At 46.4% G+C, this 18,674-nt stretch overlaps 1 pseudogene; it reads left to right on the forward strand.

Annotated features, from left to right (window-relative positions):
- Positions 1 to 16,302: 16,302 nt before the first annotated feature.
- On the forward strand, positions 16,303 to 17,861 carry LOC119338483 (annotated as a pseudogene).
- The last annotated feature ends 813 nt before the right edge of the window (positions 17,862 to 18,674 follow it).

Below are 18,674 nucleotides of genomic sequence, written 5' to 3' on the forward strand. Positions count from 1 at the left end.
GTCGATGCGCCGACTGGTCGAGGAGGTCGTTACCGACCTGAGGACCGAGGCGGCGCCCGACTTCTCGAGGGTCAGCAGGGCCCTGAAACAAGAAGACAAGTCGGAAGGCTTTTACGCCAGAATGACGAAAATACAAGGAGTGAGGGAAGGATACTTACGCCGACACCATAACAGGCACCTTCGGCTGCCTCTAATACTGGGCCGCTTTGGCCGCGGTTTCTTTCTGCCTGGTCGCCGCGGCTGGGTTCTTGGGCTTCTTCGGAGCGCTGCCGAACAGGGTCGCGCCCTGTTTCTGCTTGTGCTTGCCGCCTTGAGCGAGCGGTCCAGAAGAGGGGCCGGCGCTGGTGGTGGCGGACCTCCGGGCGGGGCGTGGTTCGTCTTCATCTTCGTCGTCGTCAGACCAAGCCCCCACGCCGCCGCCTCCCTCAGAGCCTTCTGCTCCGCTACCGCCGTCCGTCCTGCCCCCACCGCCTGTCGCGTCGTCAGCCAAGGCGGCTGCCCCCAAGTCGGGGTTGTCCAAATCACTCTCCGCCCTGTCCGCCTGGAGGGCATCACCTGGCCCCAGGAGGGCGGCCGTCGCCTCGGACATATAAATCTGCAACCAAGAAAGGGCGGCGTCATAAAGAGAAATGAAGCTGAGGGAAAACAGTTCCAAAGACCAAACGAAGAGACTTACAGTAGGAGGCGGGCTGTGGCGGGAGTATGGCCGCTTCCCGTCCCGCCACTCCACCTCTGATATCTTGAGGTCGGAGATCTCGTTTACCATCCGTGAAACTTCAGCAGGCGGCATCCCCTTCGTGCACAGCCAGCACCGGTCGCGGTGTCCGCCCATCCGGAAGATCGGATGAGGGCGGCTCTGGAGCGGGAGGACCCGGCGCTCAACAAAGGCGACGAGGAGGTCGGAGGCCACGAGACCCTCCGCCTCCTGGAGCACTCAGAGTCGGCCGATGGCGGCCGCCGCATCCGCCGACACCGGCTTCGCCTTGTACTTCCAGGAAGTGCAGGCTCCGGTGGGGGGGGCGGCCTCGTAGGCCGGCAGGTTGAGGAAGTCAGCAGTCGGGTCCATGTTCTCGACGTAGAAGTAGGATTGTTGCCACATCTTCACCGACTGCGCCAGCTTGATGACGGGGAAGGCGTTCCGCTTTGCCGGCCACCGCACAGCGACGAAGCCCCCGCACTCGGCTGCCGTCTCCTTGGCGGAGGTGCCGAGCTTTCCGTAAAGGAACGCTCCCCATAGCTTGATTGTGGGGAGGATGCCGAGGTAGCCCTCACACGCCATGACGAAGGCGGAGAGCAGAGTCACGGCGTTGGGCGTGAGGTGTTGAGGTTGAAGATTGTAGAAGTTGAGGAAGGAGCGGAAGAAGTTGCTCGCCGGGAGACCAAAGTCATGCAGGAAATGCGAGCGGAAGATGACCCGCTTGCCTTCCTGCGGCACCGGCGAGATCTCCGTCTCCGGCGGCGCCCGCGCCTTGACAAAGGCCGCGCTGGGCATCCGGCGCGTGTCGCGGAGGAAGGAGATGTGATCCTCGATCACAGTCGATCCATCCCAGTCGCCCATGGCTCCGGCTGGCGGCGCGGAGAGGAGAAACGCGCCGGCGGTGGGCAACGGCGGCGGCGTTACGGCAGCAGCAGCAGCGGAGGCTGAGAAGAGGAAGAAGAACAGTAGGAGGGGGCGCGATAGCTTTGCCGCACCTTCCCCCCTCCCTACTTATAGCGCCCGGGCTGTGAAGCCGAGGGGACGGGACGTGGGGTCGTGGGATTAACTGCGCCCACATCCCCACGACCCCTGTTTCCCGTGCGCATTTACCACGTCGTAAAAGATCGTGGGAAAGGCAACCGCCCCCTTCGGCACAATTGATCCACCCAGTTACCGAGGCACGGTAGTGGCGGGCCCGGCCCTGTGTCACGTCCCGTCCGAAACGTGGAGTGGCAGGCTGACCCGACTGACATGCGCCGCGTGGCGCGTCCGTGGCGGGCGGCGGCCTGGGAAGCTTAGCAGGCACGCCACCTAACTCCCGCCCTGAAGTTCAAAAACCAACAATGCGAACTCTGCCTGCTGGGCTGGCGGCACCGCAGACCGGCACCTTCCCGGAGCCCGGAGAGGGGGGAAGCCGCTGAGGCTTCGCAGCCCCTCGACCATGGTGTGATGTGGGCATAGACACCATAGATACTTCTACAAATATTACATGAGACATTTTTCAGGTAATTTCTGTTGTTAATTCTATAATATTATATTATATTATCAGAGGCAAAAATACTACACGTTTTTATTTCTTTTGTAGAATTGTTGAAGGCATTTGCGAAATAAATATGAAGATGAGAGATTGTGTTGGAGATTACATGATGCATACAAGTGCACAGTCAACCAAGGCCCTACGTGCATGCATCAGGAAGGAGGAGGCAGCCTTGTTTGCGTCAATCACACATGTGTGTACACGAGCCGGTGCAAAGGAGCCAGCGATACCAGGATCAATTGGTGGGCATTTACATCAAGTTGGGCCACGTCTTGTCAACCAAATCAGACGTCAGGTCTTTCCGAGCAATCGTATCCGGCCTCTGTACGAGCCCTACGTCTGCGCACCAACACACAAGGCAGCTGCCGCTCTTTAATAAATAGCTAGTCCGGGTTAGGGTTTAGACTCGGGTTTTGTTTAGAGAAGTTTAGCTATTGCTACTTCTATTTGTCTTCGCTCGTAGCGGCTAGTGCGACCGTCAAGACATCTATCGGAACCCCAATTTGTGAGATCTATTCATCTAGCATATTCGCATTTTCAGATTGCTTGGCTATTATTTTCTTGCATGTTCTTCGATTTGCTTGCAGGAAAAATCCTTCGTGGATAGGTCGATCACGCCGTTGGCTCAGTCGATAACGCCGTGGAGTTGGTTCAGCGATTGCCGTGGATATCAGTCATGTTCGGTTCTCCCTGTACGGTTGGTAGCCGGATCGTGAGGGTCAACTCCCACCCAAAATCGTAGTTTTCTCCCTCTCATTGAAAGATCAGGCCCCAGTGCACATCAAGTGGTATCAGAGCTAAAATTAAATTTACTATGCCTGCTTTCACTGGTAAATATAATCCAAATGTTTATCTTGATTGGGAACTTTCAGTTGAACAAAAATTTGCATGTCATGATATTCCTGAGAACCAAAGAGTTAGGGCAGCCACTAGTGAATTTACAAACTTTGCTTCCATGTGGTGGAGTGAATATTGCCGTATTAATGCAAATAATATACCTACTACTTGGGATGCTTTAAAACAAGCTATGCGACAACGTTATGTTCCTTCATATTATGCTCGTGACAAACTAAATGAATTGCTACGTTTAAAACAAGGTAGTAGTTCTGTAGAGGATTATTATCAAGAATTTCAAATTGGCTTAGTGCGATGTGGATTAGTTGAAACCGAAGATGCTATGATGGCTAGATTTTTAGGTGGTTTGAATCGTCATATTCAGGATATATTGGACTATAAGGAGTACAATTCTATTACTCGTTTGTTTCATTTTGCTTGTAAAGCTGAAAGGGAAGTACAGGGACGACACAACAAGGGACGAGGTAACTTTTCTGCAGGTCGTCACTCATCATGGACACACTCTCCAACTATCCCACCCACTACCGAGGCAACACCACATATCTCGAACAGTGGTGCACTCCCAACAAGTATGAAATCAACTCCACATTCCTCTGCGGCCTCGAGAGAAATTTCTCAAGCACCCACCACTTCATCTGGATGCACAAGAGACATGAAGTGTCACATATGCAAAGGTGGCAGGCACTTGATGAAGGACTGCCCAAATAAACAAACATTCATTGTGCAGGAAGATGGTGAGTACTCCTCTGCTAGTGATTTGGATGAAGATACTCGTGCTATGCTTGCCACTAATAATGCAGGTGACACTAAGGAGCATGACACAGAGGAGATACATATTAATGCTGATATGGCAAATCAGTACCCAAGCCTTGTAATCATGCGGGTACTTAGTGCCCAGGAGGGGCATTCCGAGTTACATCAACGCCATAATCTTTTTCAAACTAAGTTTGTTGTCAAAGGGCATTCAGTTCGTGTGATCATTGATGGTGGAAGTTGCAATAATTTGGCGAGTACAGAGATGGTAGAGAAGCTTTGCCTCACAACTATGAGACACCCCCATCCATATTACATCCAATGGTTCAATGACTGTGGTAAGCTGAAGGTAACACGTTGTGTGAGAGTACACTTTACACTTGGTTCATATCATGATTACGTTGACTGTGATGTCGTACCTATGCAAGCTTGTTCTTTATTGTTAGGTCGATCTTGGCAATATGATAATAGTGTTACTAATCATGGTAGAACAAATTCATATACTCTTGTGTTTGAAGGAAAAACCATTAACTTGCTTCCTATGACCCCCGATGAAATAATACATAATGAAAAAGCTAAACCAATGAATCATACTACGCATAGTATGCTTGCTATTAATACTGAAATTTATTCATTGAGTGTTCCAACTTCTGATCTAGACGCACCGTATCATGATATTCATAATGGTGCTATTATAAAATGTTCACACCCTCTTGAGCTAATGCCTTTGGAACTTCCTATATACGTTGCATCTGTTTTTGTGTTGCTCTATAATGTGTTCCAGATAAATGAAAGCCGAGGACGGCTTTGTTTTCAAGAAAGGGAGGATGATGTGGGCATAGACACCATAGATACTTCTACAAATATTACACGAGACATTTTTTAGGTAATTTCTGTTGTTAATTCTATAATATTATATTATATTATCAGAGGCAAAAATACTACACGTTTTTATTTCTTTTGTAGAATTATTGAAGGCATTTGCAAAATAAATATGAAGATGAGAGATTGTGTTGGAGATTACATGATGCATACAAGTGCACAGTCAACCAAGGCCCTACGTGCATGCATCAGGAAGGAGGAGGCAGCCTTGTTTGCGACAGTCACACATGTGTGTACACGAGCCGGTGCAAAGGAGCCAGCGATACCAGGATCAATTGGTGGGCCTGTACATCAAGTTGGGCCATGTCTTGTCAACCAAATCAGACGTCGGGTCTTTCCGAGCAATCGTATCCGGCCTCTGTACAAGCCCTACGTCTGCGCACCAACACACAAGGCATCCACCGCTCTTTAATAAATAGCTAGTCCGGGTTAGGGTTTAGACTCGGGTTTTGTTTAGAGAAGTTTAGCTATTGCTACTTTTATTTGTCTTCGCTCGTAGCGGCTAGTGCGACCGTCAAGACATCTATCGGAACCCCAATTTGTGAGATCTATTCATCTAGCATATCCGCAATTTCAGATTGCTTGGCTATTATTTTCTTGCATGTTCTTCGATTTTCTTGCAGGAAAAATCCTTCGTGGATAGGTCAATCGCGCTATTGGCTCGGTCGATAACGCCGTGGAGTTGGTTCAGCGATTGCCGTGGATATCAGTCGTGTACGATTCTCCCTGTACGGTTGGTAGCCGGATCGTGAGGGTCAAGTCCCACCCAAAATCGTAGTTATCTCCCTCTCATCGAAAGATCGGGCCCTGTGCATATCATGGTGCCTCACCGGCTTCGGGGACTACTGTCGGAGTAATGGGCCACGGGTAGGCTCACCCGAGTCCCATAATTTACCAAGACTTTGGGCCAGCTCCGCCTAGCTGGGCCCCAAGCTAAAGTTCCGAGCCTCTGGGGCCGGTTGGCTCAGCGGCCGGCTGCCAGAGGGCGACCGACCCAAGACTACGATGCTCCGAGTGACCAGCTCCTGGCGGCCGCCCTCCAGAGAGGGTGGCAACAGGCAGGCGGCCACCTCACGGCTACGGGGCGGCCGAGGTCCCATTGAGAGTACAAGTCAAGGCATGGCTACAGTGAAGCACATCGCCTCCCACGCTAGAGATGGGTGTGGCTACAGTGCTCCGTACAGACGGATATCTCTGCACGACGGAGCACTGTGCCGTATCTACCCTGACGACGCTCCGGGTAGGCGGAGCCCTATTCCCCACGACGGCCTAACGGTACGGCCCGCCAGAGGCGGGCCCTATCGAGCAGTGACCCCAAGGAAGACGGCGGAAGCTCGACCAGGCGGATTAGAAAGGGGCCGGCCTCCAGCAGGCGGCCGTCCCTTGTCTCGAGGCAAGCACACCATTAAGCTGATAAGACTAGGTGTGGCTACAGTGTCCTCCCACCAGGCGGTGGGACTGTAGCCATGCTAAGATGACCAAGCCCCCGTCACTAAGGACACGGCTACAGTGAGCAGCCACCAACCAGTCGGCAGGGCCCACCAGGTGGCGGGCTCCAGCGGTCGGCGGAGAAGCCGGAGGCCGGAGACACTGACAGCCGGGCCCAGCAGCCGGCTATATTACCATTGTACCCCTAGGAGGTAGGCCTATATAAACCCCCCAGACCACCCATGCAAAGGTTCCCACTCCTTTAGAACTAGCCACCCCCCTAGAGCAGGAAGAGAGCTAGCCTTGCCACCTTCTGCTTCTAGCGCACAGCTCGAGGAGCGCCATTGTATCACTTGTGCCTTAGTGATCATGCGGAGACCCCGCAAAGTAGGACTAGGGGTGTTATCTCCTAGGAGAGCCCCGAACCTGGGTAAAGTACGCCGGCGTTCGTGTCTACGCCTTATCCCGCTTCCAGGCACCGGCGACGTTCTACTTGCTCCCACCATGATAAGCCATCCATTGGCATATGTCGCACCCAACCCCCGACACATGAACTCTCCAAATCCACTTTAATAATTATCACAATAAGATTCAACACCCTCCAAAATAGTGGAATCATTACTTCCTAAAGTTGACACTCTTCCAAACCCACTTTCATCAATATAATCATCATAAATAGGAGGCATGCTATCATCATAATAAATTTGCATATCAAAACTTGGGAGACTAAAAATATCATCTTCATTGAACATAGCATCCCCAAGCTTGGGACAAACATTAATTGCAGCAAATAAATTCTCAAACATGTCATTTTCATCAAACATAGCATCCCCAAGCTTGGGCCTTTGCATATCATAAGCATACTCACTCTCATCATTAATAGTATGGATAGCACCAATAGTATAGCAATTATCATCATCACAATGAGTAGTAGGAGTAACATCATTTGGGAGGGATACCTTTTTACCTTTGCTTCTCCGTATTTTCTTTCTTCTCCACATTATCTGTGGGTTTAGTCCTCCTTTTGGAGCTCCTTATTAATGAGATTGGTTGAATAGAAATCTCCTCCTCGTTACCTGATTCATCATAAGAAAGAATAGGAGGATATTGGGAAATCTCTTCACTTTCATTAGTATTCTCCTCATCTTCTATTTGTTTTCTTGTCTTTATGTAATTGGCAATATAAGGATTCTCAATGGAATTCACCGCACAATACATATAAATTTCCTCTAGATCAAAATCAAGAACTTTATCAAGGACAAATTCTAGAATATCCTTAGTTATATGTTTCACTTCTTCATAACCCACAAGAAAACTAAGTTCATTATAATGCGCAAGGGAAATCAAGTCATCCCAATTTTTGGACATGATTCGATCATGAAACAATTTGCACTTGAGATTTAAATGATCACGTTCATTGCAAAGTTCACAAGGATGGCAAAGAAATTTTAAATTTTCAGCACAAACATCTAGCCTCTCTTGCAGCCATTTAGTTTCTAAATACTTATGTCTCTTGCAAAATATATCTTCCCTATTTGGTGTTTACTTGCAAACTCTATGCATTCCACAAAAGTTGACATGCTTATAAGAGACATTTTCATCATGACTAATGCAATCATCATTAGTATTATGGATATTCAAAGAGTTCATACTAACAACATTGCAACCATGCTCGTCATTCAAATATTGTATGCCAAACATTTTATTGCATTCTTCTTCTAACACTTTGGCACAATTAATGGAATCCTTATTTTCATGAAAGACATTAAAAAGATGAAGCATATGAGGCAACCACAATTCCATTTTTTTGCAATTTTCTTTTATAGACTAAACTAGTGATAAAACTAGAAACTAAAAGATTCAATTGTAAGATTTAAAGATATATCTTCAAGCACTAACCTCCCCAGCAATGGTGCCAGAAAAGAGCTTGATGTCTACTACGCAACCTTCTTCTTGTAGACATTGTTGGGCCTCCAAGTGCAGAGGTTTGTAGGACAGTAGCAAATTTCTCTCAAGTGGATGACCTAAGGTTTATGAATCCGTGGGAGGCGTAGGATGAAGATGGTCTCTCTCAAACAACACTGCAACCAAATAACAAAGAGTCTCTTGTGTCCCCAACACACCCAATACAATGGTAAATTGTATAGGTGCACTAGTTTAGCAAAGAGATGGTGATACAAGTGCAATATGGATAGTAGATATAGGTTTTTGTAATCTGAAATTATAAAAAAAGAAAGGTAACAAGTGGTAAAAGTGAGCGAAAACAGTATTGCAATGCTTCGAAACAAGGCCTAGGGTTCATACTTTCACTAGTGCAAGTTCTCTCAAGAATAATAACATAATTGGATCATATAACTATCCCTCAACGTGCAAAAAAGAGTCACTCCAAAGTCACTAATAGTAGAGAACAAACGAAGAGATTATTGTAGGGTACGAAACCACCTCAAAGTTATTCTTCCCGATCAATCCATTGGGCTATTCCTATAAGTGTCACAAACAACCCTAGAGTTCTTAGTAAAATAACACCTTAAGATACACACATCAACCAAAACCCTAATGTCACCTAGATACTCCAATGTCACCTCAAGTATCCGCGGGTATGATTATACGATATGCATCACACAATATCATATTCATCTATTCAACCAACACAAAGAACTTCAAAGAGTGCCCCAAAGTTTCTACCGGAGAGTCAAGACGAAAACGTGTGCCAACCCCTATGCATAAGTTCACAAGGTCACTGAACCCGCAAGTTGATCACCAAAACATACATCAAGTATATCACGTGAATATCCCAATGTCACCACAGATAAGCACATGCAAGACATACATCAAGTGTTCCCAAATCCTTAAAGACTCAATCTGATAAGATAACTTCAAAGGGAAAACTCAATCCACTACAAGAAGATAGAGGGGGAGAAACATCATATGATCCAATTATAATAGCAAAGCTCGCGGTACATCAAGATCGTGCCAAATCAAGAACACGAGAGAGAGAGAGATCAAACACATAGCTATTGGTACATACCCTCAGCCCCGAGGGTGAACTACTCCCTCCTCATCATGGAGAGCGTCGGGGTGATGAAGATGGCCACCGGTGATGATTCCCCCCTCCGGCAGGGTGCCACAACAGGGTCTCAATTGGTTTTTTGTGGCTACAGAGGCTTGCGGCGGCGAAACTCCCGATCTAGGTTATGTTCTGGAGGTTTGGGGATTTATAGGAGAGGTTGGCGTCGAGAGAATAAGTCAGGGGGCCCCACCGAGAGTCCACGAGGCAAGGGGGTGCACCCTCCACCCTCGTGCGGCCCAAGGGACTCCCCTCCGGTAACTCTTCATTCTAGTATTTTCTATATTTTTCAGAAGAATTCTCCGTTGATTTTCAGCACATTCCGAGAACTTTTATTTCTGCACGAAAACAACACCACGGTAGTTCTGCTGAAAACAACATCAGTCTGGGTTATGTATAATCAAATCATACCAAAATCATGTAAAAATATTGTAAACATGGCATGCATACATCAAAAATTATAGATACATTGGAGATGTATCAAACACCCACGTGAGGGGGAAGGCCCTCTTGGTGGTGTACACAAACGATCCGGTGTGGGTGGAGAGCTCCATCCAAACTATGGAGCAGTTCCTTGCCGAGGACAAGTACCAAGTGGTCGGATTTGACCTTGAGTACACCATCGGTCGTGCCGGGCACGATCAGAAGGTTGTCGTCGCCCAGTTGTGCATGCGACATGACATCCTCGTCTACAACTACCACCTGGCCACAAGGCCTTGCAAGCCTTTCTCCGGGTTTATCAACAGCTCCGACTAAAGTTTCGCTACGGTGGACACCACCAATGATCTAAAAGCGCTCAAGGTTTCGGGCTTGAAATTTCGGAATCTTGTCAACATCCAGGACCACTACAAGGTTTGGTGCAGCGACAACAACAAACTGAACTCCCTGGTTGACCTCACCTCAGCCATCATCGACCCCTACTACATGAAGAGATAGGATGAGAGAAAGAAGGACAAGAACGCCTGGCACAATGTTTGTCATGAGAGACTGGATGAACAACACGTCAAGTACGTGGGCAAGGACGCGTACACAAGCTATGAGATGTACATGCAGATCGTTGACATGAGGAAGTGTCTTCTTCATGCCCTAGACGAGGAATTGAGCCACAGAGCAGTGGCGGGAGCATCACAAGAAGTAGATGACTAGACGATCGTTTCTCCTACTTTAGAATGCATGCAATTGTTTATTGAGGTGTGTGCGGATGATCTGTATAGTCACTCGTGTAATTGGATATTTATTTCAGTTATACACACACACACACGCACACACACACACATGTTATTCTTCTGTAGACAGAGAAAATCACACGGCTTATTAGCAGCAATCGTCTGTGTTATTATTGGTCTTCGCACACATTTCTAATTACGGACCTGTTTCCCGCGTATCACACACATCTTGTTCGGTTGAACCATTTCCACTGTGTTGCCTAATCACACACAGTTCATCCTAGTGAATTGTATGTCGTATATCGCACACACTCTCATCTGTCTGCACGTTTATGTTGTTCTTCATCATCGCAAACAGTTCTTCTGGATTAAACGTTTCCCACTCATCGCACACGCACATCTAATATGAACCGTGTTTGATGTCGATGCCATCACAAACGTTTGCATCTTTTTTGACGGTTTTATTACATCACCGTTTGTGATTGACGCATCACACACAGTTTCATCGAAGGGTCTCTGATTTGACTGTCGCGTTTGGACCATCCTGCAGTAGTGCAAATCAAAAGTCCATATGCAACATATATAGCTAGCCAACATATCCAACGACTAGCATACAATGGTTTCATCCATACGTACATATATAGGTAGCAAGTTTCACATTGTTCATCCTACAAAATCAAAACAAAAAGGAAGCACAAAGAGAAGAGTAGACTCCATCAATGCAAGCTTCCTCATCTAAAGCAAATCTGCAAATTGGGAAAGAAGAAAGTTAGAAGAAGAAGAAGAAGACTAGCTAGAAGAAGAAGAACAAAAAGAAGAAGAATAAGAAGAAGAAGAAGAAGAAGAAGAAAAAGAAGAAGAAGAATTTTTGTTCTCTTTCTTTTTCTCCTCTCCTCTTATTTATCTTCTTCTTCTAACTATGGTAGGTAAAAATGCCATTTTTAGCAAAGCTAGGGAAAAATGGCAAGTGTAGGTCATTTTAGAGGTAAGCTAGGTAAATAGGTCATTTTGGAGCTTATTAAGGTTATTATGTCATTTTCGAGGAAAATAAGCTAAGTCTTTGTCATTTTGGAGGTAACAAAGACTATCATGCCATTTTTGACCTAAGTATGCTAAGTATGTCATAAATGAATTGAAGAAGCTAAGTATAGGTCATTTTTGAGCTAACCTAGGTAGTTATGCCATTTTTTAGCTAACTAAGCATATTTATTCATTTTGGAGGACAAAGTGGTAGGTGTAGGTCAATCGAGAGCTATCCTAGACAAAATGGAAAGATTATTATGTCAATTTGGAGAAAAATAAGGTATGTATAGGTCATTTTTGTGCTAACCTAGGTGATGATGCCATTTTGGAGCCAACTTACATAAGTGTAGCTCATTTTTTATCTAACTTAGGTAATTATGCCATTTAGGAGGAAAATAAGCTAAGTATGCATTTGTTAAGCAAAACACTAGAGAAAACTTACCCTCATTACAACAAATGCGATGAAGATCGCAACTAAGGTAACAATTGATCCAACATCATAATGATACCAAGCCTCATTATCAATGGCATATTTTCTAATCTTCTTAATCTTCAAGCGCATTGCATCCATCTTCAAGTGCATTGCATTCATCTTCATCTTGTGATCATCAACGAGATCGGTAACATACGACTCAAATTGCATCTTCTCTTCTTCAATTCTTTTAATTTTTTCTTTCAAATACTCATTTTCTTTTTCAACTAAATTTAACTTCTCAACAAGAGGGTCGGTTGCAAATTCCGGTTCACATACCTCCTAGATTAAAATATCTCTATGTCAACTTGATGGCCATAATTATCATAAATGCGAAATGCAAGTAGTTATAAAAGAGAATTTACCACATCCGAATCATAAAGCGGGCAAGGGCCAACGGGGACGGATATCAAGACCATGGCACTATGTATAAAAAACAATCATACAAAGTAAGAAAATTATACAAGTAACTATATAAATCATAGAAGCATACAAGTAACTATATAAATAAAGTACAACATAAAAAGTTGAATACCTAATAATAATATGGATCATTGGGTTCAATAAATGCTCTCGGATCAATAGATGCGTCATCATCATCATCACTATCAGTAATAACATACTTATCATCATCATTAATAAATGCATCATCATGTGGAAGTCCACCTTTATGTAATCGGTCAAGCATTGACAGGTCATCCGCAGCAGTAACCTCCTCTAGTTCACGCTCTTCTTGTTTCGGATGAGGGGTGAAGTCGGGTTCACTCTCGCTGTCTACTTCAATGTTATGGGGTGAAGTAGAGCGGTTCTTGAAACGTTTTTTGGAAAGAATTCTCCTTCAGATGTGTCTGGGTTAATGTGAGGCTCATAATCCTCTTCATTGGGGGGAGGTGGTCTAACACATGGCGGCACTTCATAAACGACATCCTAATCATTGAGATTTGGATCACTTTGACAGGCCTGCGGTAGATAGAAAACTTGGGTTGCCTATTGAGCCATAATATAGACATCGGGAACATCCAAATGGGTGCTTTGTTTGACTTCCACTAGCCCTATATGTTCATGAGTCCTTCTAGTCTCCTTCGGGTGGAACCAATAACATTTGAAGACTACGACGTTTGGTGGGTTTGCACCATAGAATTGAAGTTCATAAATTGCTTCAACTCTTCCATAATACTCGGTATCTCCTTCGCTGATAGCAGAGACACAACAATTTGTAGACTTACAGTCGGCCATAGATAGCTCTTTTCCATAGGTACGAAAGCGATACTTGTTGATGTCATATTTGTTAAATGAACAGGCCTTAAATTCAAAACCATTAGTGACTTGTCTCAATTCAGCATCCATAAACTCTGAATTAGCCTACAAGTTTAATACGAAAGGGATTGTTGCATTAGCCACAAATTAGATGAAGAAATGAAATGGTCTAATGGAAATTACCGTTTGTTTGAACCAAGAGATGAAACCGGGATAGCCGCTCAATGCTTTGCTAGAAGCTCATACTCTTCGACGGAATCCTTTTGGATCACCGCTCCATACGAGAATTTGGCGATGTATCAACAGTATCAAATTTATCCGATAATAAGAGCAGTTCAAAGGAATTAGAAGTTTCAAAACAATGTACAGAGAACTTACTCGATGTATGGACGCACTTCTGTTAGGTTGTTGAAGACATAAAACGAAATGGTCCGCCATTCTTCGACATCCAACATTAAGGAATTAGAAGCACTAGCTGGTGCGAGATCCCCTTTGAATAGACTGAGGTTGGATCCATCATTTTTAGGGTCGCCGGCATTGTACCGAGCCTTCGGATTATGCAAATGACGATTTTTGGCTTCGTAGTATGCTGTCATGAAGTTTGCCATCTCCTCAGTAATGAATGCCTCGCCATCGATGCTTAAATTCTACGTTTATTTTTACATTTTGCTCGAAGCGTCTTCTACATCCTCTCAATTGTGTACCACCAACGATTTTGCACGCCCCCCCCCCCCAATGTTGCCTTGGTTGGGAGATGCAAAATCAAGTGTTGCATTGGATTAAAGAAGCCCGGCGGAAATATCTTCTCTAACTTGCAGATCAACTCCGGCGCCAACTCTTCCATATCTTCTAGCAAGCCAGGTGATAGTTCTTTCGCACAAAGAACACGGAATAAATATCTCAACTCTGCCAGTACTAGCCATTCATCCTCCGGGATGAAGCCACACAACATCATCGGCATTACCCGCTCAATCCATATGTGCCAATCATGACTCTTGAGACCAAATATCTTCAATTTTTCAAGACTCGCTCCCCTCTTTAGATTCGCTGCATACCCATCGGGGAACATCAACTACATTTTTACCCACAAGATAATTTCCCTCACAGCTAGCCTTCCAAGATTGAACCATGCCTTTGGCTTTGTCCAGTTCTCCTTTCCTTTTGGTGGTTGCATGTTTTGTAACGGTCTATGACATAGCGCCTCCTGATCGACTCTAGCCTTAGTATTATCCTTTGACTTCCCATTTATGACGAACAATGTACCAAAAAGTGCCTCAGCGATATTCTTCTCAGTGTGCATCACATTGATGTTGTGTGGGCAAAGGAGGTATTTGAAGTAAGGCAGATCCCACAAGCATGTCTTGTGAGTCCAGGTGTGTTCCAAATTATACCCCTTCAAATACACTAGATGCTCTGGATCTGGCTTGAGAGCATTTAACTGATCCAGGGTCTCTTGGCCTGCAATAAGGTGGTGTAGAGTTTTTGAAAACTCTACCTTTGATGAAGTTCTGCTTGTCTTTCCTGAACTTATGGCGAGGACCAGGAGCTGTCTATGCAAGTCAAAGCAAGAAAAGTTGCGACCGGCCTGAAGCCAATGAAACTGAAGAGCTCCCTTAAATGTGGGGCACGGGACCCTTCCATGCACACACCAACCAATGAATAGCACATATGCTGGCAAGTCATGCGTCGGGTACATGTACCAGACATGCATTATGAAGTTTTGTTTGCTAAAGGCATCGTATGTCTTGAACCCATTATCCCAGGCTTCTTGCAATTCGTCCTTCAGCGGCTGCATGTACACATTCATATTCTTTCCCGGATAGTTGGGCCCTGGAATTATCAACGTCAGGAAAATGTTCTTTCTTTGCATAATCTGTCCGAGGGGGAGATTGAGTAGAATGACAAATATGGAGATTGAGTAGAATGACAAATACGGGTCAGCAAGTGTATTGGGCTGCCATCAGACCAAACACACTGAACCCATATGTGCTGATGGCAACTTGAGGACGCCTCAGATTTGTCGCTTTGTCATCATGTAATGCATCAAAGCGCTTCCACGCTTCACCGTCCGATGTGTGCATCATCATCAGCTTCCCTTCTGCACCTAGTTGGGTTCTTTTGCCTGTTTTGTGCCATGGCATCTGTCTAGCCATCTCTTCGACCATGAAAAGACGTTGAAGTCTTGGTACAATTGGCATATACCGAAGAACATTAACAGGATCTTGGTCTCCGTCTTCTCACCCATACCGTTGTCTACCACAACATACCTGGATGACTTGCAGGGGCCGTAGTTCAAGTCCGCATACTGAAGCCTAAATAAGGCACATCCTTTCTCACAGGCATGTATCTTCTCATAGGGCATCTTAAGAGCACAAAGGATTTTGTCGAACTAGTACATGTTTGCAGGTAGTACATGGCCTTTGGTTAGAAAACGTCCAAATACTGTCATCATTGCATCGTAACATTCTCTGCCCAAGTTGAATTGAGCCTTCATAGCCATTATTTGTGAGATGGCATCTAGCTGACAAAGCTCAGTGTGCTCGTGGAGAGGACGTTTTGAAGACTCCAACATTTCATTGAAGGCCTTTGTAGATTCCTCCATCTCATCGCCCGAGCCCCGAGCATCATCAAAGTCTTGCACCATGTCTTCCATCCTGGTACCATGCTCGTCGATGCGACGACAAAGCACCTCAGCTCTGGCACCTTGGGCAGACTCGCCATGAATGTCCACACCATAAAACCTGGCATAAAACCCCTCTTCTACAGGTGTTTGCACATTTCATCCTCTGTCCTCTTGTGCCAATTGTCGCACCCGGTATAGGGGCACCAAGTTGTCCTCCGGCCATTTGCAAATGCGGCTCTCAGAAACCCCTTCGTTTTTTATAAGAGGTAATAGCACCCCAGGTACCCTAACTTGCACACAATGTGATGATCTAGTCCCAAAGTTGCAAAACTAGACTAACCCATACCCCAACTTGCATCCAATGTGATGATTTAGTCCCAGGCCAATCAGAGCTCGCCAATTGGCTGCCAAGTGGCTGGGCTGGTCAGCGCTGGCAGTTTTGCACAAAACCCCCTGCCATTTCCCTGATTCAACCCGCAGTTACCCCCACCTGAATTAAATCTGTCGGAGGAATCCACTTCACGTCCGGTCCTGCAGCAGCGATGGAGGGCAAGGAGGAGGACGTGCGGCTCGGGGTGAACAAGTACTCGGAGCGTCAGCCCATCGGCACGGCAGCGGAGGGGTCCGAGGACAAGGACAACAAGGAGCCCCCGCCGGCGCCGCTGTTCGAGCCCGGCGAGCTCAAGTCCCGGTCCTTCTACCGCACCGGCATCGCCGAGTTCATGGCCACCTTCCTCTTCCTCTACCTCACCATCCTCACCGTGATGGGCTACAGCGGCGCCACCTCTAAGTGCACCACCATCGGCATCCAGGGCATTGCCTGGTCCTTCGGCGGCATGATCTTCGCCCTCGTCTACTGCACTACCGGCATCTCCGGTACTGTTCTTCGCTCTCGGCTTCGTTCTTGTAGCTTTTTTGCTGTGCTAGCTGCTAACTGGTAAGGGATGGATGGGTGCTGGCGGGCACATCAACCCGGTGGTGACCTTCGGGCTGTTCCTAGCAAGGAAGCTGTCGCTGACTAGGGCGGTGTTCTACATCATCATCATGTAGTGCCTGGGCGCCATCTGCAGCGCGGACGTGGTGATGGGGTTCCAGTAGGGCCTGTACATGGGCAACAGCGGTGGCGCCAACCTGGTGGCACCCGGCTACACCAAGGGCTCCGGCCTCGGCGCCGAGATCATCGGCACCTTCGTCCTCGTCTACACCGTCTTCTCCGCCACCGACGCCAAGAGGAACGCCAGGGACTCTCACGTTCTGAGTACCATCACCGCCATTCTGTTCTTTCCCCCCGTCGACAGCTAGCAGTAAAGATGTTAAAATTTCCTTACTGTGCTTAGTTATTAATGATTATTTATTGTGTGTGGAACGTCGACAGATCCTCGCCCCGCTGCCAATCGGGTTCGCGGTGTTCCTAGTCCACCTGGTCACCATCCCCATCACCGGCACCGGCATCAACCCGGCGAGGAGCCTCGGCGCGGCCATCATCTACAACAGGGAGCACGCCTGGTCAGACCACGTGAGTGAACCAAAACCGAAACTGAAACCTAATAACACCCCTCCTTTACTTTGTCTGAACTTGAAAGCATGGCACTTGCTTGTTTTCTGCGGCAGTAGTAACTGCAAGCATGTGGTAGCAGTAGCATTCAGAAGTAACTTAAAGTTGACGCAGACGCATAGCAACTCTCTTTGCAATCAAAAGACGCATAGCTACTCTCTATTGCACACCTAATTACGCGATGTGAAATTGGAAAGCTGATTAATCTGGTGAACTGATGTGACAGTGGCTGCAATAATTGAGCAGTTATAGCTGATGAGAGTACTGTATCATCTGCTACAAATGCCGAGAGACTTGACTCGGCGTAGCACGCAACCGCTGCCTTCTGGTAGCAGGACAGTGACTTGAGTGTCCATTGTAGATTATTACTCTGCGAAATTGTTTACTAGCATTGTTGTGCTTATGGTAGTAATAAGGGCTAACATGTCCATCAAATTTTCGCGTTTGCAGTGGATCTTCTAGGTCGGCCCCTTCATCGGCGCCGCGCTGGCCGCCGTCTACCACCAGGTGGTCATCAGAGCCATCCCGTTCAAGACCAAGTCCTAAGCTGCTGTTCTTCCTGCTGCTACAAAGAAAGATGTCGACCCGAAGAGCAAGCAAGCTGCATTGTTCTTCCCATCAAATCGTGTTACCGTGGAATTCCAATTTGTCTTCCAAGTTTGATGTACTGCTAGTCTTGCTCTGTATTCACCTGAACCCAGACTTGTATGTAATCTCATCAGTACTCAGTTGTTGTGTGCTGCACGTTGTTATGCAAATTGAGCCAAGTTGTGTTGATGTGCCCCGACAACGACCAAGTGAACCCTCTCGACCGGACGTGAAGTGGATTCCTCTGACAGATTTAATTCAGGTGGGGGTAACTGTGGGTTGAATCAGGGAAACAGCAGGGGGTTTTGTGCAAAACTGCCAGCGCTGACCGGCCCAGCCACTTGGCAGCCAATTGGTGAGCTGTGATTGGCCTGAGACTAAATCATCACATTGGATGCAAGTTGGGGTATGGGTTGGTCTAGTTTTACAACTTTGGGACTAGATCATCACATTGTGTGCAAGTTAGGGTACCTGGGGTGCTATTACCTCTTTTTATAACCATTCAATGGTCATGTCTTTCTGACTACTGTGACTGGTTTACATCCACGCATGATCACTCATCTTGCCTAGCTACTGGACACATAATATATATATATATATATATATATATATATATATATATATATATATATCAGCATGTATATATTCATCAGTTAATGGAGTTTATCACTTTTATTACGTCCATGCAACCTAGACGCTAATAGGTAAAGATAGGTCCTAATGCCACGCGAGTATGTGTAGATTGGGTTCGTATTCCCATGCTCTGCTCCG

Source organism: Triticum dicoccoides, chromosome 7B (genome assembly GCF_002162155.2).
Source record: "Triticum dicoccoides isolate Atlit2015 ecotype Zavitan chromosome 7B, WEW_v2.0, whole genome shotgun sequence".
NCBI lineage: Eukaryota > Viridiplantae > Streptophyta > Magnoliopsida > Poales > Poaceae > Triticum > Triticum dicoccoides.